General features: G+C 41.9%; 1 protein-coding gene across 1 annotated transcript in view; it reads right to left on the bottom strand.

Annotated features, from left to right (window-relative positions):
* Nucleotides 1-27,090, bottom strand: part of gabrb3 (gamma-aminobutyric acid type A receptor subunit beta3) — a 729,956-nt gene that overhangs the window by 446,413 nt on the left and 256,453 nt on the right. The window lies entirely within an intron of this gene.

The following is a 27,090-nucleotide window of genomic DNA, read 5'->3' on the forward strand; positions in this document are numbered from 1 at the left end:
ATAAGCCTTTAATTCATGGAATCATTTTCTTGAACCTCCTTTGAACCCTGTCTAATGTCAGCACACACTTTCTTAGATAAGGGGCCCAGAATTGCTCACAATATACCAAGTGATGCTCACCAGTGCCTTATAAAGCCTCAGTATTACATCCTTATTTTTATATTCTAGTCCTCTTGAAATGAATGCAAACATTGCATTTGTCTTTCTCACCACTGACTCAGCCTGTAAATTAACATTGAGGGAAGCCTGCACAAGAACTTCCAAGTCCCTTGCACCTCGGATATCTGAATTTTCTCCCCATTTAGAAAACAGTCTACATTTTTTCCAGGTTTTTGTGGTCTGTCCATACAATAAAATGGTTCTTGGCCCCCTCAAGTCAGTGATGCTATTCTTCCAAAGCCAACTTGACTGTGAGCAGCTCTTTATTTCCAATGTCATAGCTGGGGATAGCCACCTGGCGAAGAACACACACGGGTGCAGTTTGTGTATTGTTGCTCACATTTTCATTTGTGATGTGTTGGTTCAGTCTTTTTTAATCAACTAAACTCACAATCCAAAGAGCAAATATTCTGATGAACTGAACAAATCTGACCCAGTACATTTTGAACAAAAATCTGCTGTAATGCTGCCTGGCTCATGAATTAGATGGGCCTTTAGTTCCATTGATCTGTGTTCATAATTGACATCTGGATGACGTATTGTAAAGATGGAATTATTTGATTTTAAACCGCTTTCAAGAGCACTGCCTCTGAATGATCAATACCAGCAGCTGAAATTCAGGTAGAGTTTCAAATTTCTTCTCTGAGCAGATTGGTTTAATGTTGAATCCCCATGAAGAGAGAATAATTCTTCTGTTTGTGATATACACTCAAAGGCCAATTTATTAGATACTCCTGTACCTAATAAAGTTGCCACTGAGTGTTCTTAAAGTGAAAGAGAGAAAGTTTAAAGGAGATGTGCAAGGCATATTTTTCTTTTACACAGAGTGTAAAAGAGTGGATGTCCTGCCAGTGGTGATAGAGGAGGCAAAGAAAGGGTGTTTTAGGGCCGCTTGGATAATCATACCAATGTGTTAAGGATAGGGGGATATGGACATTTTGTAGGCAGAAAAGAATTATTTAGGTAGGCACTTAATTCGTGGTTTCATTAGTTTGGCTGAAGGGTTTGTTCTTGTTTCTGTTCTGTGTTCTGTGTTCATTGTTTTATGTTCTGTTGTGTTGTGTTACACATCAGAATCAGATTTAGGTTTAATATCAGTGGCATAGGTCATGAATTTTTTTATTTTGCGGCAGCAGTGCAGTGCAACATACAAGAAAACTTTGAATTACAGTAAGAAGCATATGCAGTATATAAAAAATAAATTAAACAAGTAGTACAAAAGAGAACAGGAAAATATTGAGGTAGTGTTCACGGGTTCATTGTCCATTCAGAAATCTGATGGCAGACGGGCAGAAGGTGTTCCTGCATCTTCAGGTTGGATACTGTGCACGTACTTCGATAATAAATGTACCTTGAACTTTGAAACATTGGGCGTGCATCCTATACCTGCTCCTTGATGGTAGCAATGAGAAGGGGGCATGTCGTAGATGATGGGGGGGGCATCAACCCAGTGGCTGTAATTCTTTTGGAAGACTGAACAATGAGTATTGTCAGCTAAGTTCTGTCCAGTATACTTGATTGAAGGTTGCAGTTTAATCAAAAAAGATATGAAGGATATCATAATCCAATTTGTGTGTATTTAGCAGATCCACAAGAATGGATTACTGACTTCACACCCTCCTCTATGGATACTCTTTCATGTATTATTAATAGTCACATTGTTGTGCTGTTCGCAATAGATCAGAGAATACTGTGTTTTACATCACATCCCAAGTGTGCCGCTATACTGCCCATTCCAGCATACCTAAGCTTTCATTTGAGTTTCTTTTCCTGCTCTTTCTGTCATCCCCAATAGATGGTCTTTGTTCCTTTTGGAGGTAGTAAACTAAATTATCCGTTGACTACTGGTTGCAATTACATTCTACAAGTAAAATGTTGATAATCCAGAATCTGATTGCTGGGAAGTCCTGATCCTTCAGCATTTGGCTCTCTTCTTGGTCAGGGATGTGAGCTTGGTATCCACATGGCAATTAAATAGGGTGTGAGGCTAGAAGAGGGGCCCACAGTGTGGCCTGGGCTGGGGTCGGGACTGAGGGTTGGAGCTGAGAATGAGATCAAGAACTCTGGAGAGCCATCTGAAACATCAAACAGCATGAAACCTGCAAGCTTTCATCAGCAGGTTCTAGGAATCAAAGTAATGCATACAAATTGCAGGAGGAAAGGTCCTGGTAAAGGGTCTCGGCCTGAAACACCGATTGTTTACTCTTTTCCATAGATGCTGCCTGCCCTCTGAGTTCCTCCAATATTTTGCGTTCTCCTTCTTGCTCCCTTTAAACTTACTGGGTTCACTGTAAAATTTTCTTACGTCCATGAAATCTGCTTGTCCAGCACCACCCAGGTCGTGAAGGTGTTAGCTTATTCAGGTTTTATTGAGGGAGGCACTGTAACGTAGTGCAATGCTTCACCGATCCCAGTTCAATTCCATAAGACAAAGAAGCAGAAGTCGGCCATTCGGCCCATCGAGTCTGCTCCGCCATCTTATCATGAGCTGATCCATTCTCCCATTTAGTCCCACTCCCCCGCCTTCTCACCATAACCTTTGATGCCCTGGCTTCTCAGATACCTATCAATCTCTGCCTTAAATACACCCAATGACTTGGCCTCCACTGCCGCCCATGGCAACAAATTCCATAGATTCACCACCCTCTGGCTAAAAAAATATCTTCGCATCTCTGTTCTGAATGGGCGCCCTTCAGTCCTTAAGTCATGCCCTCTTGTACTAAATTCCTGCTGCTGTCCACCAGGAGATTTTATATTTTTCTCATGACTGCTTTGGTTGCTCTTGTTTCCTCGCACATTTCGATAAACATACGGGTTAGCGTCTGTAAGTTGTGGCCATGCCACATCGGCACTGGAAGCACGGCGACACTGACAGCTGCCCCCAGCAGCTCCTCGGACTGTATTGGCCATTGATGCAATTGACCCATTTCACTGTGTTTCAATGAATGAAGATAATCTTCATCATCTTTACCTGCAAATATTCACCGTCAGGCAGCAGGTACAAAAACTTGAAAATATGCACCAACAGGTTCAAGAACAGCTTCTAAGACACTTGAATGGACCTTTGTAGGTTAAAAGATGAACTCTTAACTTAACAATCTTACTCATAATGCCCCTCACACTTTATTATCTACCTGCACTGCACTTTCTTTTAACTATAACTGTTAAGAATGAGGGGAGATTTGATAGAGATTTACAAAATTATGAGCGGTAACCAGACAGAGTAAATGTGAATTATGCTTTTTCCACTTAGATTAGGAGAGGTAAATACAAGAGGACATGGCTTTAGGGTGAAAGGGGAAAGGTTTAGGGGGAACTTCTTCACCTAGAGAGTGGTGGAAGTGTGGAATGAGCTGCCATCTGACGTGGTAAGTGTGGGCTCACTCTGAAGTTTTAAGAATAAATTGGATAGATACATGGATGGGAGAGGTCTGGAGGGTTATGGACTGGATGCAGGTCAATGGGACTAGCGGAATAATGTTTCGGCACAGACTAGAAGGGCCGAATGGCCTGTTTTCTGTGCTGTAGTGTTCTATGGTTCTATGTTTCTAATACTATATTCTGAATTCTGTTATTGCTTTTCCCTAGTATTATGTACTTATGCCTGAAATAATGGGTATGGATGGCATATAATACTAAATTATTTCACTGTATTTCGGTACATGCAACAATAATGTACGGTATTATTATGGTAGAAAACTTTGTCACATGGTGTGAGCAGAATTATCTGCAGCTTAATGTGAAAAAGACTAAGGAGCTGGTGGTAGACCTGAGGAGAGCTAATGTACCGGTGACCCCTGTTTCCATCCAGGGGGTCAGTGTGGACATGGTGAAGGATTACAAATACCTGGGGATACGAATTGACAATAAACTGGACTGGTCAAAGAACACTGAGGCTGTCTACAAGAAGGGTCAGAGCCATCTCTATTTCCTGAGGAAACTGAGGTCCTTTCACATCTGTCGGACAATGCTGAGGATGTTCTACGGGTCTGTGGTGGCCAGTGCTATCATGTTTGCTGTTGTGTACTAGGGCAGCCGGCTAAGGGTAGCAGACACCAACAGAATCAACAAACTCATTCGTAAGGCCAGTGATGTTGTGGGGATGGAACTGGACTCTCTGACCGTGGTGTCTGAAAAGAGGATGCTGTCCAAGTTGCATGCCATCTTGGACAATGTCTCCCATCCACTACATAATGTACTGGTTGGGCACAGGAGTACATTCAGCCAGAGACTCATTCCACCGAGATGCAACACAGAGCGTCATAGGAAGTCATTCCTGCCTGTGGCCATCAAACTTTACAACTCCTCTCTTGGAGGGTCAGACACCCTGAGCCAATAGGCTGGTCCTGGACTTATTTCATAATTTACTGGCATAATTTACATATTACTATTTAACTATTTATGGTTTTATTACTATTTATTATCTATGGTGCAACTGTAACGCAAACCAATTTCCCCCGGGATCAATGAAGTATGACTATGACTAATGAACTAATTCCAATTCCATTTGTGGTGCCTGCATAAGTGACTCAAATGATTGAATATAAACCACATTGTTGCTGCTGATTTTGTGATTAAGTCGTGCAAAGCTCAAAGTCAATTTATCATCAAATACTACCCAGAGATTCATTTTCTTGCAGGCGTACACAGTGGAATAAAGAAATACAATAAAACAAATGAAAAACTGCACACAAACGAAGGCTGTCAAACAACCAGTGTGCAACTTAAGTAAATATATAACACTGAGAACATGAGAAAGTCTCTGAAAGTGATTCCTTCAGTTCAGTGTTGAGGTGAGTGAAGTTATCAACGGCAGTTCAGGAGCCTGATGCTTGTAGGGTGATTACTGCTCCTGAATCTGGTGGTGTAGATTCGAAGGCTAATGCTAGGCTGAATCTTATTTTCAACAAGTAAAGAATATACAATTTGCCCCAACATGCATGATCCAGAAGCTCCCTCTACTCTAAATTTCAATAGGTCCAATGGACACCAGAGCGGCTGACTGATTAATGTGATATTGTCACCATATTTTCCCCTTAAGCTCCTTAATGTTCATTGAAGACTGCTATATCAAAGCAGTACATACTGAGCAAAATAATCTCAAAAATTATAACTGGGCACCCATAAAGTTCCTTTAGAGAGGGTCATAGAGAAGTAGAGCACAGAAACAAGCCCTTATCCCATTAGTCCATGCCAAAAGCATTTAAACTGCCCAATCCCATTGACCTGCACCGGGATGATAGCCCTCCATATGCCTACTATCCATGAACCTATCCAAACTTTGTTTAAACGTTGAAATCGAGCTCACATGCACCACTTGCATCGGCAGCACATTCCACACTTTCACGACACTCTTGAGTGAAGAAGATTCCACTCGTGTTCCCCTTAAACACCTCACCTTTCACCCTTAACCCATGACCTCTGGTTGTAGTCCCATTCAACCTGAATGGAAAAAGCTTGCTTGTATTTACCCTATCTATACCCCTCATAATTTTGTATACCTCTATCAAATCCCCTCTCAATCTTCTAAGGAATACAGTCCTAACTTTTTCAATTTTTCATTGTAACTCAAGTCCTCCAGAACTGGAAATATCTTTGTAAATTTTCTCTGCACTCTTTCTTTTTTTTTGGCGTGTGTGCGTGCATGTGCGATGTTGGCGGGTCGATGTCTTTTTCATGCCTTTACAAGGCGCGGGGGGGAGGGGGGAGGGGGGACAGAGAGAGAGAGAGAGAGAGAGAATGAGAGAGAGAATGAGAATGAATGAATGAATGACTGACTGTGTGGCGAGCTACTCCTCACACAGACATTTCGCAGTATTTTTCCCTTTATTTCACAAGGTCGAGTTGCGATCTCAACACTCAACCCGGCACGGATGGAAAGCATACTCGGGAGCGGCTCTGACTGGATTCGAACCTCTGAACCTTCGTTCCAGAATCCGGCACTGATGTCATTGCACCACCAGCCAGCCCCTTCTCTGTACTCTTTCAATCTTGTTTACATCTTTCCTGTAGGTAGGTGACCAAAACTGCATACAATACTCCAAATTAGGCTTCAACATCGTCTTATACAACTTCGCAATTACAAGCCATTTCCTGTGCTCAGTATATTGATTTATGAAGGCCAATGTGCCAAAAGCTTTCTTTACAACCTTATCTACCTGCAATACCACTTTTAATGGACCTGTATTCCCAGATCCCTTTGTTCTACCACACTCTTCAGAGCCCTCACATCATACTGAAGGAACTCTGCAGGTCGGGCAGCATCCATGGAAAAGATTGGTCGACATTTTGGGCCGGAACCCTTCGTACCATTCACTGTTTAAGACCTAACCTGTTTGGTCCTAGCAAAGTGCAACATGTTGCACTTCCTGCATTAAATTCCATCTGCCATTTTTCAGCTCATTTTTCCAGCTGATGCGGATCTCTCTGCAAGCTATAATAGTCTTCCCCGCTGTCCACTACACCTCCAATCTTGGTAACATCCACAAATTTCCTGATCTAATTAACCACATTATCATCCAGACCGTTGACGTAGATGACAAACAACACCGGATCCAGCACTGATCCCTGTGGCACTCCACTAGTCACAGGCCTCCAGTCAGAGAGGCAGCCATCTAAATTGGATTAGACATTGGCTTTGTAGGTAACTTCCTGGTAACTTGTAGGCTTTCCTGGTAACTTCCTCAAAAAACACTATAAGATTGGTTAGACATGATCTACCATGCATGGAGCCATGCTGACTATCCTGAATCAGTCCATGCCTATCTAAATACTTATATATCCAGTCCCTTAGAATACCATCCAACAACTTTCACACAACTTATGTCAGACTCATTGGTCTATAATCTCCTGTTTTATATTTAGATCCTTTCTTAAACAGTGGAACAAATTTGACTATCCTCCAATCCTCTAGTACCTCTTCTGTCACTGAGGATAATTTAAATATCTCTGCTAGGGCCCTGGCAATTTCTGCACTTGCCTCCCATAGGGTCTGTAGGAACACCGTGTCAGGCCCTGGGGATATATCCACCTTGATTTGCCTCAGGATAACAAACACCTCCTCCTCTGTAACTCACTTCTATAGGCTCTGTGTCCATTTCCTGAGCAAGTAAGATACAAAAAATGATTTAAGATCTCCCCCATCTGATTTAGTTCCACACATGGATTACCATTCTGATCGTTCAGAGGACCAATTCCCTCCCTTGTAATGCTTTTGCTCTTAATATATCTGTCACATCCCCAGATATCCCACCTCTCCCGGAAGTTCCAGGAGTCTCCCGCATATTGATAGTGGCTCCCTGACACCCAGAAATTATATACAATATCCCGGAAATCAATTTTTTTGAGAGGGAGAGCGAGAACGAGAACGAGCATCCTGATTGGTCTCTCTTCGTGCTAAGTAGACCTACCAGTTTTCTCTTTGGGCGGGCTTTACAGTCGACCTCAAAAATAATGACAGTGTTGCTGCATTGTTCGCAATAGTAACTTTTCTATTGCCCATGGTGGGTTAAAATGTAAAAGACATGTTGAGGTGAGTTTAACAGGTGTCATTCATTCATCTGCATAGCTAACGTTATTTAAACTAGCTGGCTAGCTGCTATATTGATATCCTACGTGATCAGGCCAAACTCCCTGTAGACTTGCTTAAATTTGTAATTGAATAAACATGATGATATAACATAAGTACATATTTTAATGTCAGATTTTCTGCATATACCCAATCGCTAAACAAAGTATTGCATACACCCTTGGAGGGGATGGGAATATGGTGTTGTGGGGGGGGGGGGCGGAGGTGCTACCTCCCTGAAATGAGTATTTGCAGGGTGGGATGTCTGTATCCTTTCACCTTATCTATTAGAGCAACTTCATGTTTTCTTTTAGCTCTCCTGATTTCTTTCTTAATTGTCCTTTTATATTTCTTATACAGGTGTCCCCCACTTTACGAAACCTCGCTGTTACGAAAGACCTACATTAGTTACCTGTTTTCGCTAACAGAAGGTGTTTTCACAGTTACGAAAAAAGGCAGCGCGTGGAAAAAATAGCGCACGGAAAAAGTAGTGCGCGAGAAAAAGGCAGCATGCGAGAAGAGCAGTGCATGCCCCGAGCAGCCACTCTCCCCCGGATTCGGAACGGCATTCTCGCCGGCATTGCTTAAACACGTGCCTGTGAGCAGCCATTAGCAAGATGAGTTCTAAGGTATCGGAAAAGCCTAAAAGAGCTCGTAAGGGTGTTGCACTTAGCATAAAACTAGACATAATTAAGCGTTTCGATCATGGTGAACGAAGTAAGGATGAAGTGAGTTTTTCTTGTGGAAGATGACGAAGATGACGTTGAAGAGGTTTTGGCATCCCATGACCAAGAACTGATAGATGAAGAGCTGATGCAATTGGAAGAGGAAAGGATAACAATCGAAACCGAATACAGTAGCGAACAGACCGAAAGTGAAGTCGTCCAGGAACTGAACGTGAAGCAACCGCATGAGATTTTCGCTGCAATGACTGCAGAAAAGTGCGACTTTAATTTTGAAAGGGTACGTCAGTTTAGGGCATATTTGCAAGATGGTTTGAGTGCTTACAAAGAACTGTATGATAGAAAAATGCGTGAAGCTAAGCAGTCAAGCATACTGTCATTTTTTAAGCCTTCCACATCAGCCACAGCAGACGACGAACCTCGACCTTCGACATCGAGGCGGGCAGTCATAGAAGAAGATGACCTGTCTGCCTTGATCAATGATGAGATGACACCCCCGTGTCCCACCACCCGAGTGGTCCCAACCCCCGGGCCGCGTACAGATACCGATTCGCGGAGAATGCAGTATTAGCCGGGAGGCATCCAGCACATCTTTAAGAAAAAAGCTGAAATAAACAAGCTAATTAATTAGGTGCCACCTGGCACGTAAATATCGGCCCAGATCAGAGGCGATTGCCAATTGCGTCGCCTCTGATCTGGGCCGACATTTACGTGCCGGGCGGCACCTAATTAATTAGCTTGTTTATTTCAGCTTTTTTCTTAAAGATGTGCTGGGTGCGTCCCGGCTACCGCTGAACCTCTGCATGCTTCGCAGATCGGTATCGGTTCACTGCCCGGAGGGTGGGGGCCACTGCACCACCCCAACCTCCGACGACTCAGCCTAACACATCATCATCAGTGTGCTTGACGCTGTCTTCCCGATTCCCGTAAGTGATACTACACTGTACATACATTATTTCTACTTTATATCGACTGTGTATTTTTACGTGTTATTTGGTATGATTTGGCAGCTTCATAGCTTAAAGGTTACTGGAGAGCGCTTGCGCCGTGTTTCTGCTGAGGGTGTTTGCGTGAGACTTTCACTACGGAGAACAGGGCAGGCAATCGTTGTAGAGAAGAATTTCTAATTTATATAGGCTATGTATTTAGCATATTATTCCTGCTTTTACTATATGTTACTGTTATTTCAGGTTTTATGTGTGACTTGGTAGGTTATTTCTGGATCTACGAACGCTCACAAATTTTTCCCATATAAATAAGTGGTAATTGCTTCTTCACTTTACAACATTCCGGCTTACGAACCGTTTCATAGGAACGCTCTACCTTCGGATGGCGGGGGAAACCTGTACTCCATAAGCACCTCATTTGTTCCTACCTGCCTATACTTGCTGTACACCTTCTTTCTCTTTACTTGTAGGACCTCAATATCTCTTGAAAACCACGGTTTTCCCTATACACTTGTTCTGTTTACTTTTTACTCTGACAAGCTTAGTACTCCCAAATTTTTGCTTTTAAAGGTTTCCCATGTACCAAACATACCTTAGCCAAAAATCAGCCTGTCCCAATCCACACTTGCTAGATCACTTCTGAAACATCAGAATTTGCCTTTCTCCAATTTAGAATCTCAACCCGTGGACCAGACCTATCTTTTTGCATATTTACTTTGAAAGTCCCCAATTTTGCTCATTATCCATGACTTTCTTTTCCTCGGTATCCTGCTTTATAACAACAGTTTCTTCCCAACCAAATGATAATTTCAGGCTTGCATGCTGCATAGATACTTTGATAATAAATGTACTTTGAATCTATCTTTGAAATGCAAACAAAGAATATACACACAAAGTAATTATTCCCTAACCTTAGATTATCAAACAACACTTACTAGTTTTGAGAGGACATTAACTGAGATGATAGGCATCAGACAATTTCTGGCCTTTAACATTTCATTAAAACATTAATTTTGCTGCATCCATGAGCTATAATTTTTGGTTAATAGGTTTGGAATTCCTCTTATCAATTATTGTACCTTATTGACTTTGACAAGTCAATTGAGAAGTAATCAGAGAACACTTGAAAATGTAAGTTAATCAGTTTTGCAACAAAATTTGTGGGTAAACATTAGATGGCACAGTTAAACATGCATTATACATTCATATCACCAGACACACAGCAACAGCATTTGGACCATCTACAGGGTTCACTGCAGCAACTCATCATGATTTCTTGGAAGCACCTTCCAAACCCAGGACTTCTACCAGCTAGAAGGACAAGGACAGGAAAAGCACGGGACACAACTACCTTCAAGTTGCCTTCCAAGCCAGTCACCATCCTGACTTGAAAATGCACCTAGTGGGGACTTTATTAGGTCCATTCTGCACATATTGAAGTTGCCACTGAGGTATGTTCACGATCTCCTGCTGCTGTGGCTCATCCACTTTGAGGTTGGAAGTGTTGTGCATTCAGAAGTGTTCTTCTGCACACCACTGTTGTAATGCACGGTTATTCGAGTTATGGCCGCCTTCTCGTCATCTCGAACCAATCTGGCCATTCTCCGCTGACCCTTCTCATTAACAGGGCATTTTTGCCCATCAAAGGATTGTTTTTAGTTTTACACAGTATGCTCTGTAAATCCTAGAGACTGTTGTGTGTGAAAATCCCAGGAGATCAACAGTTTCTGAGGTACTCAAACTGCCCCATCTGGTACCAACAATCATTCCACAGTCAAAGCAATTTTGATCACATTTCTTCCCCCTTATAATGTTTTGTCTAAACAACAACTGAACCTGTTGACCATGTTAGTTAGATCCCACTTAGAGTACTGTGTTCAGTTCTGGTCACCTCACTACAGGAAGAGTGTGGAAGCTACAGAGAAAGTGTAGAGGAGATTTACAAGGATGTTGCCTGGATTGGAGAAAATGCCTTATGAGAAATGTTTGAGTGAATTTGGCCTTTTCTCCTTGGAGCAATGGAGGATGAGAGGTGACCTGATAGAGGTGTATAGGATGCTAAGAGGTGTTGATCATGTGGATAGCCAGAGACTTTTTCCCAGGGCTGAAATGGCTAACATGAGGGGGTTGGAAGTAGGTACAAGAAGAACGTCAGAGGTAAGGTTTTCACACAGAGAGTCATTGGCGCGTGGTATGCACTGCCAGCAATGGTGGTAGAGACAGATACAATAGGATCTTATAAGAGGCTCTTAGATAGGTACATGGAGCTTAGAAAAATGGAGGGTTATGAGGTAAGGAAATTCTAGGCCATTTCCAGAGTAGGTTACATTGTCAGCATAATATTGTGGGCTGAAGGGCCTGTAATGTGCTGTAGATTTCTATGTTCTATGTCTGTACTGAGTTGCTTCCATATGATTGCCTGATTAGATATTTGCATTATTTGCATGTGTACAGATGTACCTAATAAAGTAGCCATTGAATGTATATCACTCTCTCCTCAATGTCGCTGTGTCAAAATCCCAGAATTCTCTCCTTAACAGGATTGTGGCATACCCACACTTCAAGGACTGCAGTAGTTCAAGAAGGCAGCTCACCATCACTTTCTAAAGGAGAATTAGGTAAGGGCAATTAAGTGCTGGCTCCACCTATGAAGCCCATGCCCCTTAAATGAATTTTAAAAAGGTCTTCATTGCTGTCTGTAACCTCCAAGAGGACCACAAACTTGACATTGTGGTTCAAAGTTTGCGTGCCCCAATGACCCAGAGAGCTATGTTAACTGAAGTCAGGGATTTATGCTTTGGCTCTTGGTAGTCAGGTCAAAGGTTTGAGCACAAACTAAGAGTGGTCCTCTGGTTCTCTGGGGTCAGGGGTTCAGCTCAGGGCTAACAACCCTGACTAGTTAAACAAAATTGTTTCAGAAAAAGCAATGAAGAGTCCTTCTACATCTCCGTGCGATGGTATTCCTGAGTCTCCACCTGGGACTTGCATGACTGGCAGTAGTGAAAACTGAGAGGAAGCTACTGACATGATGAAGGAAGCTCTGAACACCGCCAGAGATGGAGGACCTCCTTTGCTGTTCTAAACACCAGTGGCATAACGGGCAGTAATAAATGATAACTGCTGTCAGTAGAGTAGGATTGCCTGGGGATTTCTCCTCGCAGAGCAGGTCTTCCTTTCCTTATATTCCCTATCGCACTATGTTCCAAGTGGAATGGAACTTTACCTTCTTGCTTCTTTACGTCAGTGCACACTCACTTCCTTCTGTGCTTTTGACTCTAGGTCTGAACCAATAATTAACCTGTGACTTATACTGACTAGCACATTGACGTTTGCAAGTTAGTGACAAAGAAAAATATTTTGTTTTACTTTATTTAGAGATACAGCATGGTAACAGGCCCTTCCAGTCCAATGAGCATGTGCCGCCCAGTTCAAAGTTTAAAGTACATCTATTATCAACGTATTCAACCTTGAGATACATCTCCCTAATTGCAACAACTGACGGCGGGAGGAGAGAGAGCAGTGCACCGCGCACGTACAGCCTTCCGGTGAAATGATATCATATCCACTAAATAGAGGCCGTGGACAATTCTGATTTGATGGAGACAGACGTGAAAGCACAGAGGAACATCTGGAGAAATTTCTGAAACGCCGGTTCGCTGCCACTGTTACTGAGCGATCAAGAATCTTCCAAGGGAAGGCCTCAAAATCCCCGGCTTTGCCTGCTGCTGGCGACCGAGATTGAGGTCGAATCGTTCGGATGGAGATGGCGCTCGGTACTCGGTGACGGAGGGCTGATCAGAGGCTTGAAGTTTTCAGACGACTCAGAGTTGGAGTGTGGTCAGGCATGGCAGGGAGAGTTTTCTTCCTTCTCCCGTCTGTGTGAGATGTGGGACATTTGGGAGACTTTGAACTTTTCACTGTGCTCATGGACTGTTCTTCATCAAGTTATGGTATTGTTGCACTGTTCTAACTATATGTTATAATTATGTGGTTTTGTTAGTGTTTTTCAGTCTTGGTCTGTCCTCTGTTTTGTGATATCACACCGGAGGAAATATTGTATCATTTCTTAATGCATGCATTACTAAATGACAATAAAAGAGGACTGCGTGTCTTCATAATCTAATCTAATCTAAAGGCAGCCACAAAACAAAGAAACACAAAAGAACCAATAAAAAAGACCATCAAACACCGAATGTGCAGAGAGAAAAAAAAATCCTGCAAACCATAAAAGTAAACAAGTAGCATTCAGAGCAAAAGTGAGGCCATGTACACGAATCCTGGAGCAGCCGGAGCACGCTGCAGCCTTAACCTCAGTTCAGCACAGAGCCGACTAAAGGTCGTGGAGCACTCAGACACGGAGCCCAGAGCAGGCCGCAGCCTCAACCTCAGTTCCGCTCAGAGCTAAGTAAACATTGCAGAGCACTCAGACACTGAGCACAGAGCAGGCTGCAGCCTCAGCCTCAGTTCAGCACAGAGTCATGTCACAAATTATACTGCTAACCCATAAGTATTTAGATTGTAGGAGGTAACCAGAGCACCCAGAGAAACCCTTCTCGGTCACAGGAAGAAAATACAAATTCCTTATAGACAGCTGTAATAGTGTTACACTAACTTTTATGCTACCATGTAGTCTCCATGTGTTGGCTGCCCCATGGCCACGTTTCTTGTTGGGTAATTAGTTTTCAACCTGACTCCAGCTTACCCTGAGTAGTCACCAGATTAATCCATCATTTGGATACAATTGTCAGATGACCTCAGAGTGTGACTATTGAGCCCTGATTAACTCCAGAGCCCCCAAATTCAGAGGTTCTGTGGAAGTTGCTGTAAGGCAAGGGTTAAAGACAACATCCAGGCAAGGATAGCCTGGGGAAGTTGTAGTCAAGAGAGACTTTGAAGTGAGACCACTGGAGACACCTCTGTTTACTACAGATGAGATAGGTAGATTTGACAGTGGTATTGTGTACTCAGACCAGGTGAATGGGGCCTCTGTAGTGAGACTCTTCTGTAAAGCTCTTCCTAAAACATAGCATCCATTTACACAATAGGGGTGCTGGAGACAGATGAGATAGGAATAACAGAAGGATGTGTAATACACCCAGAAACTAAGGGACAATTGCTTTACGAACTTCAAGATATCATCAGCTGTCAGCTTGAAGTTTTGCAACACACATAAAAGTTGCTGGTGAACGCAGCAGGCCAGGCAGCATCTCTAGGAAGAGGTGCAGTCGACGTTTCAGGCCGAGACCCTTCGTCAGGACTAACTGAAGGAAGAGTGAGTAAGGGATTTGAAAGTTGGAGGGGGCACTAACTTTCAAATTTCAACTTTCAACTTTCAAATCCCTTACTCACTCTTCCTTCAGTTAGTCCTGACGAAGGGTCTCGGCCTGAAACGTCGACTGCACCTCTTCCTAGAGTTGCTGCCTGGCCTGCTGCGTTCACCAGCAACTTTTATGTGTGTTGCTTGAATTTCCAGCATCTGCAGAATTCCTGTTGTTTGAGCTTGAAGTTTTGATTGACTTTTAAAAACTCTATTCTGATTGGCAATTGATTTTGCAAGTATGGAATTTAAATGGTCAATATCCATAACTGACAAGCAAATTCTGAATAAAAATAGCAGATTCTGTTCAGATTTCAGACAGTGTGGGTGACCGTGGCCATTGTTGTTCTTCTTCTGCACAAATTGTGTGTGAGTTGTGGGTCCAGTTATTCTAGTTAGCTTATTTTGTTGTATTTTATTTTATTATTGGTGCCGACAGTTCCAAAAGCAGACTTTAGCCTGATCTAGCATTTTGTGTTTTCTCCCTCCCCCCATGTGTTATGAGACATCTTTCTTTGGATATCAGATTCTGTTTGGGTCTCTGGTTCTGATTTGACAAGTCCTCCATCAATGTCTGAGAAGGGCTATACGCATTATGGTCACCTAAGTTATGTGTTGTGACAGTTTCATGTCAGGTGATGTGACTGACCATAAGACCATTGAAGCAACACACATGAAAGTTGCTGGTGAATACAGCAGGCCAGGCAGCATCTCCACGAAGAGGTACATTCGACGTTTCAGGCCGAGACCCTTTGTCGGGACTCCTGACGAAGGGTCTCGGCCTGAAACGTCGACTGTACCTCTTCCTAGAGATGCTGCCTGGCCTGCTGCGTTCACCAGCAACTTTGATGTGTGTTGCTTGAATTTCCAGCATCTACAGAATTCCTGTTGTTTGCGTTTTTATAAGACCATTGACTTGACTTTTCAGCAATAATTTGGCCCCTCAATAGTCATATGTATGAGGGTGCCAACATTATTGAGTAAAGAACATTTCCTTGAGCTGCCTAGCACCAAATTTCTATAGATAATCTCTGTTTCAGTGATGCTGTGGATAGGTAATTAAGCGAAAACTCAAAAATTGGTGCACCTTTCATGCACTAAATGATAAACACAAAAGATTCTGCAGATGTTGGAAATCCAGAGCAACACACCACATGCTGGAGGTACTCAGCGGGTTAGACAGCATCTTTGGAGAGGAATAAACAGTTGGCTCTTCAGGCCAAGACCTGTTGAAATATTTTTTGGTGTATTAAATGAATTGGTAGGGTGAATGGAGATGGGGATTCCTCCCCACTGGGTTCTTCTTCGGGGTTGGGTACATGGCTTTGGCTGCAGTGTTGAAGCCCCATTTGCAGCACTGTGTCCTGGCTTGTGTTCAAAGTTCAAAGCAAATTTATTATCACAGTACATCCATATCTCCCTATACTATCTTGAAATTAATTTTCTTACAGGCATTCACGGTAGAACAAAGAAGTACAACAGAATCAAAGAAAAACTACACACCAAGACTGACAATCAATGTGCAAAAGAAGACAAACTGTGCTAATAAAAATAAATAAATGAATAAATAAATAAATAACACAGAGAACGTGAGTCATAGAGTTCCTGAAATTTGTATGTTCTGATCTGCCTTCTCTGCCTGTGCTACAGCCCTTCCCATCAGACATAAAGTATCACACGATGAATGTGCTGCAAAAGTGCCTGTATGGTTATCACACAGCAAACTGCGTGCATCTATAAAATGCAGACTGTATTTCGCAGTCTCTGTCCGTTAGCTCTGTTTTCTTTGGGTTACATTGACTTGCTCTCTGGGCATGAACCAATCTTGGCATCTTAAACAGGCAACTGCTCTTCATCTGAAACCAAATCCTCCTATAATTTTTGTGTTAATTACTTAACACAGTTGCAAAAGGAGATCTGAACAACTAGAAGACCCAACCACAAACCACAAGCAACACTTGCCCTTGGCCCACACTGCACCAGAATACGTAGATCCTGGATCAGCCTCTACAGCCACTGGAGGACCCACCCATTAGGAGAACAGCATACTCGACTCAACTACTACTACCCAACTATCAAAACTCTATATCCTGCAAGACTGATTGCAACAATTGACTGTGCAATTCCTTGTGAAAGATTTCCTGTAAACTCTCTCGCATCAATTTCATGAGATCAATTTGAAACGCAGATTTGATTGATGACATCGGACCATGGAGTAATGGTCGAATGGATTAGCACATAAGTGCAAAGCTCAGTGTGCTACTGGACCACTGGGGTAAGAAAAGTTAGTCTCGATCTCTAATCATCTCTGCAATAGGTAAAGGCAACTGGAATGTGAGGTGATGATGTCAACAGAGTATCCAGTGCTCTCAAGAAGGGAAGTTTGTTTTTTTTTCCCTGTCTAGCATCTACTGATAGAAAGGTGCCGCTGAGAGAAAAAGAACGCCCAACAGATATTGATCATTATCTTGGTTCATGTTTGACAGCTCCTAGCGTGGACCATGAAGTCAATTATCAAGGGTCTTCATCTGTTCTGTGAAGGTTGCTTCAGTATTTGAATCAACATCTCTTTTTCAACTGACACCTGCTATCATGGATTAACTGGCTGTTGCCCTTGTTGCTTATGGGATTTCACTATTGGCCAGATGGCTTTCAAAATTGTCTGTAAAATTAATAGTATTAAAGCATAACAGGAGTATTTTGCACCCTATCCTATCCTTTAGATCTAAATTTAACAACCAATTCATTACTTCTAAAGTAGCTGTTTGGCTGTAAAGGCAAATTTATGATTTCAAATGAGGCATGCATCATCACTTAATCAGATATCAAAGCTATCAAAATCTCTATATCTTTATTAATGCTTCTGACATTCAAAAATACCCATAAACTTTCAAAGCCGGTAAATAAATAAGTTGTAAAATTTTAGACATTTAATTCTGCAACTAATTTAACTTGTTCAGATTTCTTGAATATATTCAGATCCAGATTCAAATTCATTTATTTAGTGCATGCCCATCAAAGCTCACAGTAAAATGCGTTGTTTGCATTAATAACCAACACAACCTAAGGATGAGCTGGGGGCAACCCACAAGAATCGCCGCACATTCAGGTGTCAAAATAGCACTCCCACTATGCTCAGCAGAGCACAACAAACAGAACACAGCAAGCAACAGAACAACAAGAGCAATTTAAGCTCCTTACCGACTATCCACCCAACCACTCACACACACAGACAATCATGCAAAACCTAGGCAATCCGCCCCTGGGCCTTAAGTCTCCAGTGGGCTTGCAGACTCGCAGACTCTGGGGCTCTGACTTCCCCAGTGGACTCGTTCTCTGGTTCCTCAGGTGTATTTATTTTTAAATACACTTAAATATAAACCAAAATCAAAATCTGAAATAACTAATTTGAAAACTTCAGCTATTCACTTTCTTTAAACCTCTTGGAAAAACATTTCCTTGCATCTGCTGACACTGAGCATAGATTTTTACAACTACTTTGCAAGTCTAGACGAAAATGGCAAAATTCCTGTTCTCATGTTAGCCTTGGACCAATGACTACAAATACCAAGCAGCTGATTGCAACTTAGGGATTTCAGCTTTTCTTTGGAAATATCGAAGTTATTTACGGTTATTCTGGGAAATGTTGACAGTCACCCATAAAAATGTCAAGCCAATTGGTTATCAATAACGTGTGTTGAAGATGGAAGGTTAGCCAGGACAACAATAGCAGGATACCAATATCTAATTACAATACAACTGGTTAAAGCATTTTATTGTGTGGGAGAACTGTTCTGAGACATTTCTGAATGATATAATGGATGTTACATAAATGTAAATTTCTTTATTAAATGTACAATCTCTGCACTTGTTTGTTGGAACCATCACAAACTCCCACAGCCCCTGATAATCCTGTGATTTCAGTTTCTGTGGCCGATGTGTGAGCAGGCTTCGGAAGGGAGAACCTGTTAAGAGCATTCCAACCCAGATGGGTACCTGGCCAAGTATTAAAACCTGTGCTGATCAACTGGCTGGAATGTTCCCTAAGACCTGGGAGGAGGAGAAGATGGCGGGGCGACACAGCGTGTGGGGCCGTTCCGAATGAATATCGATATGTGTAACTAGGGATGCCGTGCACAATCCGGATTTGATGGGGACAGATGCGCAGAGGAACATCTGGAGAAACTTCTGAAATGCCTGCTTCACTGCCGCTGCTACTGTGCGATCAAGAATCTCCGGAGATGAGGGCCCCAAATCCTCGGCTTTGCGTATCCCCTGTTGCCAGGGCCGGGGTCGAAACGCTCGGCAGAGATGGTGCTCGGTGCTTGGTGTCGAATAGGTGGTCGGAGGCTCGGAGTTTTCGGATGGACTCCGAGTCGGACTGTGGTCGGATGCTTCCGGGATGCTGCATTGGCAAGTTTGCAGCGCTGGAGGTTTACCGTCTGCGTGAGATGATGGGACTTTCGAGAGACTTTGAGATTTTTACTGTGCCATGATCTGTTCTTATCAAATTACGGTATTGCTTTGCACTGTTGCAACTATATGTTATAATTATGTGGTTTTTGTTAGTTTTTAAATCGGTTTGTCATGTGTTTTTCGTGATATCATTCTGGAAAAACATTTTTATCATTTCTTAATGTGCTCATTACTAAATGACAATAAAAGGGGACTGCGTGTCCTCATAATCATAATAATCATAATCTTTAACCTCTTGCTTTGGCAGTCTGTGGTATCAACTTGCTTCAATCAGCCTTCATTTATACGTTGCGTAAGAAGAACGTGGTAATCTGCCTCAATAACTATCATCCAGTAGCACTTACATCCACGGTGGTGAGGTTCTTTGATGAAACATATCAACTCCTGCCTGAGAGGTGACTTGGATCCGCACCAATTTAATGACCAAAGCACCAGGGCAGGAGATGCCATCTCATTGGCTCTTCACTCAAACTTGGACCATCTGGACAGCAAAGCTGCATACACCAGGATGCTCTTTATTGACTACAGCTCAGTACTCAATACCACTGTCTCCTCAAAACTAACAAATAAGTTTCAAGACCTTGGCCTCAATACCTCCTTGTGCAATTGGACTCTTGGTTTCCTCACTTGCAGACCCTGGTCAGTTCATATTGGCAGCAACATCTCCTCCACGGTCTCCAGCAGCACAGGAGCACCAGAAGGCTCCGCTCACTTTACACTTATGACCATGTGGCTAAGCATAGCTCCAACGCTATATTTACATTTGCTGACATTACCACTGCCGTGGGCCCAAATCAGAAGTGGTGACAAATCAGCACTTAGGAGGGAGATTGAAAATCTGGCTGAGTGGTGCCATAATAACAGCCTTTTACTCAATGTCAGCAAGACCAAGGAGCTGATTACTGAGTTCAATAGAAGGAAACCAGAGGCTAATGAGCCAGTCCTCATCAGAGTATCAGAGGTGGACAGCGTCAGCAACTTTAAATTCCTCAGTGTTATTATTTAGGAGGGCCCTGCATGTAAGTGCAATTATGAAAAAAACACACGAGTGCCTCTACTTCCTTAGGAGCTTGCAAATATTTGGTTTGACACCTAAAACATTGACAAACTTCTACAGATGTGTAGTGGTGAGTATATTGACTGACTACCAGTATATTCCCTGGTAGGGAAACACTAATACCCTTGAATGGGAAATTTGACAGAAAGTAGTGGATATGGCCCAGTCTATCACGGTAAAGCCCTCCCCACCATTGAACACATCTACATGAAATGCTGTCATCATCAGTGACTTCCACCACCCAGAACATGCTCTCTTCTCACTGCTGCCATCGGAAAGAAGAAACAGGAGCTTCTGGACTCACAACACCAGGTTCAGGAACAGTTATTACCCCTCAACCATCAGGCTCTTAAATCAAAGGGGATAACTTAGACCGTAAGACCATAAGACAAAGAAGCAGAAGTCAGCCATTCGGCCCATCGAGTCTGCTCCGCCATTCTATCTTGAGCTGATCCAATCTCCCATTTAGTCCCACTTTCCCGCCTTCTCACCATAACCTTTGATGCCCTGGCTACTCAGATACCTATCAATCTCTGCCTTAAATACACCCAATGACTTGGCCTCCACTGCTGCCCGTGGCAACAAATTCCACAGATTCACCACCCTCTGGCTGAAAAAATTTCTTCGCATCTCTGTTCTGAATGGGCGTCCTTCAATCCTTAAGTCATGACCTCTTGTATTAGACACCCCCACCATGGGAAACAACTTTGCCACATCCACTCTGTCCATGCCTTTCAACATTTGAAATATTTCTATGAGGTCCTCATTCTTCTAAACTCCAAGGAGTACAGTCCAAGAGCAGTCAAACTTTCCTCATATGTTAACCTTCTCATTCCCGGAATCATTCTAGTGAATCTTCTCTGAACCCTCTCCAACATCAGCACATCCCTTCTTAAATAAGGAGCCCAAAACTGCACACAGTACTGCAAGTGAGGTCTTACCAGTGCCTTTTAGAGCCTCAACATCACATCCCTGCTCCTATACTCTATTCCTCTAGAAATGAATGCCAACATTGCATTCGCCTTCTTTACCACCGACTCAACCTGGAGGTTAACCTTAAGGGTATCTTGCACGAGGACTCCCAAGTCCCATTGAAACTCAGAATTTTGAATTCTCTCCTCATTTAAATAATAGTCTGCACATTTATTTCTTCTACCAAAGTGCATAACCATACACTTTCCAACATTGTATTTCATTTGCCAATGCTCTGCCCATTCTTCCAATCTATCTAAGTCTCTCTGCAGACTCTCTGTTTCCTCAGCACTACCGGCCCCTCCACCTATCTTTGTATCATCAGTAAACTTAGTCACAAAACCATCTATTCCATAATCCAAATGTTTGATGTACAAAGTGAAAAGATGCGGCCCTGTGCAACACCACTGGTAACCGGCAGCCAACCAGAATGGGATCCCTTTATTCTCACTCTCCATTTCCTGCCAATCAGCCAATGCTCTGTCCACATATGTAACTTTCCCGTAATTCCATGGGCTCCTATCTTGTTTAGCAGCCTCATGTGTGGCACCTTGTCAAAGGCCTTCTGAAAATACAAATACACAACATCCACTGCATCTCCCTTGTCTAGCCTACTTGTACTTTCCTGAAAAGATTGCAATAGGTTTGTCAGGCAGGATTTTCCTTTAAGGAAACCATGTTGAGTTTTGCTTATCTTGTCATATGCCTCCAGGTACTCCATAACCTCATCCTTGACAATCGACTCCAACAACTTCTCAACCACTGATGTCAAGCTAACAGGTCTATAATTTCCTTTTTGCTTCCTTGACCCCTTCTTAAATAGCGGAGTGACATTTGCAATCTTCCAGTCCTCCGGAACCATGCCAGAATCCATTGACTTTTGAAAGATCATTGCTAATGCCTCCGCAATCTCCACAGCTACTTCCTTCAGAACACGCGGGTGCATTCCATCTGGTCCGGAAGATTTATCTACCCTTAGACTATTCAGCTTCCTGGGTACTTTCTCTGTCGTAATTGTGACTGTGCACACTTCCCTTCCTTGACATCCTTGAGTGTCCGTTATACTGCTGATGTCTTCCTCAGTGAAGACTGATGCAAAATACTTGTTCAGTTCCTCTGCCATCTCCTTATCTCCCATTACAATTTCTCCAGTATCATTTTCTATCAGTCCTATATCTAGTCTCACCTGTCTTTTACTCTTTATATACTTGAAAAAGCTTTTGGTATCCTCTTTGATATTATTTGCTAGCTTCCTTTCATAGTTCATCTTTTCCCCCTTAATGACCTTCTTAGTTTCCTTTTGCAAGCTTTTAAAAACTTCCCAATTCTCTGTCTTCCCACTAATTTTTGCTTCCTTCTATGCCCTCTCCTTTGCTTTAACTTTGGCTGTGACTTCTCTTGTCAGCCACGGTTGCACCCTTTTTCCATTTGAAAATTCCTGCTTTTTTGGAATATATCTGTCTTGCACCTTCCTCACTTCTCGCATAAACTCCAGCCACTGCTACTCTGCCGTCTTTCCTGCCAGTGTCCCTTTCCAGTCAACTTTGGCCAGTTCCTCTCTCATGCCACTGTAATTTCCTTTACTCCACTGAAATACTGACACATCAGATTTCGGCTTCTCTTTCTCAAGTTTCACAGTGAACTCAATCATGTTATGATTACTGTCTCCTAAGGGTTCCTTCTCTCCACTTTCCCCATCATTGAAATGTTCCCACAACTTACGGATTCACTTTCAAGGACTCTTCATCTCACATTCTCAATACTTATTGCTTATTTATTTAATACTATTATTTATTTATCTTTGTATTTCCACAGTTTGTTCTGTTTGCACAATGGTTAATGTGATCTTTCATCAATTCTATTGTGGGTATTATTTTATTCTGGATTTATTGAGTATGCCCACAAGAAAATGAATCTCAGGGTTGCATATGGTGAGATATGTGTGCTTTGATAATACATTTACTTTGAACTTTGAATTTTTGAACTTTGTGACAAGACAGAAAGTAATGAAGATCAAGGAATTTCATGCAGACTTCTGTAACTACTCTTGAGGGGTCTGGTGAGGAGTGTATGTGATGAGAAAAATAAGCAAAATCTAATCCCAGGGCAGGATGAAGGGATCCACAAATCAGGGTAGGACTTACACAGTGACTGGTGGGGCACTGCGGAGTGCAGTAAAAGAGAGGATCTGGGAATATAGATCCATAATTTCTTGAAAGTTGTGTCACACATAGATAGGGTCAGAAGAAGCCTTCAGAACCAGAGCATTGAATACAGGAGTTGGGATATTGTGTTGAAGTTGTATAAGACATTGGCGAGGCCTAATTTGGAGTATCGTGTGCAGTTTTGGTCACCTGCCTACGGAAAAGAGATCAATAAGATTTAAAGAATACAGAGAAGACTTATGAGGATGTTGCTAGGACTTGAGGATCTGAGTTATAGGGGAAGGTTTAATAAGTTAGGACATTATTCCTAGAGTGGAGGATAATGGGGGGAGATTTGTTAGAGGTGTACAAAATTATGAGGGGTATAACCAGGGTAAGTGCAAGCAGGCTTTTCCTACTGAGGTTGGGTGAGAGTAGATGTCCTGGGTTAAGGGTGAAAGGTGAAAGGGAAAATGAGGGGGAACTTTTTCACTCAGAGGTTTGCATGAGTGAGGAATGAGCTGCCAATTGAAGTGGTGGACGTGGTTTCGATTTCAATATCTAAGAGAAGTTTGGGGAAGTACATGGATGAGAGGGGTATAGAGAACTATAGTCCACATGCAAGTCAGTGGGACTAGGTAGGATCATAGTTTGGCATGGACAAGATGGACTGAAATGTCTGTTTCTGTGCTGTAGTGCTCTTTGACTCCATGAGTACTTGTAAGACACCCACTTACACAAATCCCTCACTAATCCCGTTTAACTCCTCACATATTCACATCAACTCTTGGGTCAAATAGCCTGCCAACATGAATGACTTTTGGGATGAGGAAGGAAACCGGAGAATCCGCTGAAAAACTCACAAGGATACACGGGGAACTTAAAACCTTTAACAGACTTCACCGGAAGAGCCCAGGTCACAGGAGCTGTGACACCAACTCTTCTAGCTATGTCACTGTGCTATCCCAGTGTGGGCTCATTCCTCCTGCTGATCTTGCGGACGCTGGAGTGTGAAAGCTGTATGCCCTGCCTTCATTGCTGTCCCAACTTCATAATCTACATATTCTCAAAGAGTGAAGGGAAATTGTTCAGTACCAATGTTACAGCTAATTTGTAACAACCAGTGTGCATACGAATCTTGTGCTGTACAATTTTTTGCCCAGTGACAATGTGTATGCACTGAATTTTTAAGTGGAAGTAAATATGAATCATTTTCTACTGTTTCTTTAAGCCATTCTGCTTTCAATGAACCAGCAGTTCGCTTGCGCATAACGCCCCTTGCTTCTTTGGAATTTGACATAATGAATCAATAATTTCTTCAATAAAAACAGTATAAATAAACCAGTTCTAAAATCTACAGACAAATCATCACAAATTCCACATTGTCAATACCGTCCGCATCAGAAACCGGAAAAGGAAATGTGATTGTGTATGATTGTGAAATATACTTAAAATGCCAATGAGGTGGAAGGTGACAACCTTCTGAGTGTAGCTTAACTTCCTTTGTGAACTCTTAGCAAAAGATGTGCACACGCGCATACCTGAGACAGAACATTGTTCAATACTGTTTACAGCTGGAAATAATCACATAGTAATTTATATTGTCTGAAAGGATATATTTTGTAATACAAAAATATACAAAGGCATTTTTCATATGCATTAATGCAGACAGATAGATAATTAAATTCTTAAATTAATTCAACACAGTTTTTCAAGGCAGGGCAATTTTTAAATATTTTTTTCACCTGACCACTATTACCCTTATTTATTTGAACTCATTGGTAATTAGGAAAAAAAATAAAAAGGGTTTTAACAACACAGTAGTTATCAGACGAGTATTTCTGACAGGTAGAAATATGCCTGTGTGTATGAAAAATTATACCAATTAAATAGCACCCATGCTTTATGCATTATGGCAATAATCCACAAATGATTGACGTCATTTACCGTCAATGGAAGCATCTGTTTAATTAGATAGCAGAGATTCTCAACAAAATCGGACCAGTATTTCCCATTTTCTCTGCTAAAATAATGTAAATTCTGGGGCAAATGTATTCAAATTAAATTAAGTTTAAGTACTGTAAACCTGGCAAAAAATTTGCATTTAATCTTCCCCTAATCTGTCTTTTAAAAGTAAAATAAAAGACACATTATATTCCTGAAATATTATTTCTCATTTATTAGGAATTACTTAGTTGGAAAACAAAAAAAAGGAACTGTAGGACAAAACATAATCATCCTTTTAGAAAAGAAGAGGTAAATATTTTTGTTTCTTAGACAAGTTATGTCATGTTAGTATGGACACAAATGATTACTATTTGTGAGAGAAGGTCAAGAACCAAGGACAAAGGTAACAAGCAACTAAACACTAAAAATAAATCAATCTGTGGTGGACTGAGTGCTATAGAATCTTCTAGATCAGGGGTTCCCAACCTGTGGCCAACAGACCCTCCAGTCAGTGGTAAGGCTCGACATAAAAGAGGTTGGGAACCTCTGTTCTAGATGGTCAGAAGATGCTAAAAATCAGTATGGAGTAGATCTTGACTTGTGCAATTGTGCACATTGGATCTTCGATACATGTCTATACCTTTTGAAATCAAAATATCTCAATATCATCTCTTACACACAAGGTCTTTCCTCCTATGAATTCTGAAGTCTGGGGAGGAGTGAGAAATTAAACTGGTGTAATGAATTTCAAATTGATCAATTTACAAAAAATACAAGGCATAAGACCCCAAGAGACTGTGTTTTGTTGAGAAAATACCTACCTTGCTACTTGTCACGAAATTGGCATTGCAAATTGGACACTCAGCATGAAAACCATCAATATTAATTTCCATTGAGATGAACTGTGGATTGGTTGTTGTTATAGAAACGAGCAACCAATCCACAATACCAGATACACACCTGGGTTGGCCATCTTATCCACACATTTGACTGGCCTTGAAAAAGTCTGTGAAGGGTGATATTAGAGAATGCCGGTACAAGTTAACTTCTTCTGCCATCAAACATATCAGTAAGGTGGGTGAAAGAGATTAGTTCAAGTTTTGGACACAAGAGGCTTAAAGTTTTCCAACTAATAAAATCAAATGTGTGAAAATCATAAGCAATTTCTGTCCACATTTCTAAAATATATGCCCATCCTGTCAACCTCCTGTAAGTGGAGAACAGGTTCCATTCTCATTTACTGCACAATCAATGGATTGCAATGATCGCATGTGGAAAATTGGCTTATATTTCAAAAACTGTTTGAAAATGCCTTTTTACATACATAGTTCTGTATTGTAAGGATTATCCACTATTTTCATTTGGAGATACAGTGAGGAACTAGACCTTCCAGCTCAATGAGATGTGCCACCCAGCCACCCACCTAATTTTAAAGTGATAATTAAAAATAGCACCTCCCAATGAACATTAAAGAGAAATCAGTCAGCTTTTATATTGAAACACCATATACTACCCATGCAGGAATATGGAGCAACAAACAATTTGCTGGAGACAAAATGAGTCAGACAGCATTTGCGGAATGACTTTTCAGGTCGAGACTGCCTGTCGGCCAGTCCAGATGAATAGACAACATCAGCTCTCCATTTTTCCCACAGACCCTTCAAATTCCTTCGGCATCTTGTTTGTTGCTGCAGTTTTTAACATAGCAGGGATTGATCTACAACATTTTCATGGAAAATTACTGCTACCTACATTACATCATCTAAAGCAAGGGTTCCCAACCTTTTTTATGCCATGGAGCCTTACCATTAACCTAGGGGT

Source organism: Mobula hypostoma, chromosome 7, assembly GCF_963921235.1.
Source record: "Mobula hypostoma chromosome 7, sMobHyp1.1, whole genome shotgun sequence".
Taxonomy (NCBI): domain Eukaryota; kingdom Metazoa; phylum Chordata; class Chondrichthyes; order Myliobatiformes; family Myliobatidae; genus Mobula; species Mobula hypostoma.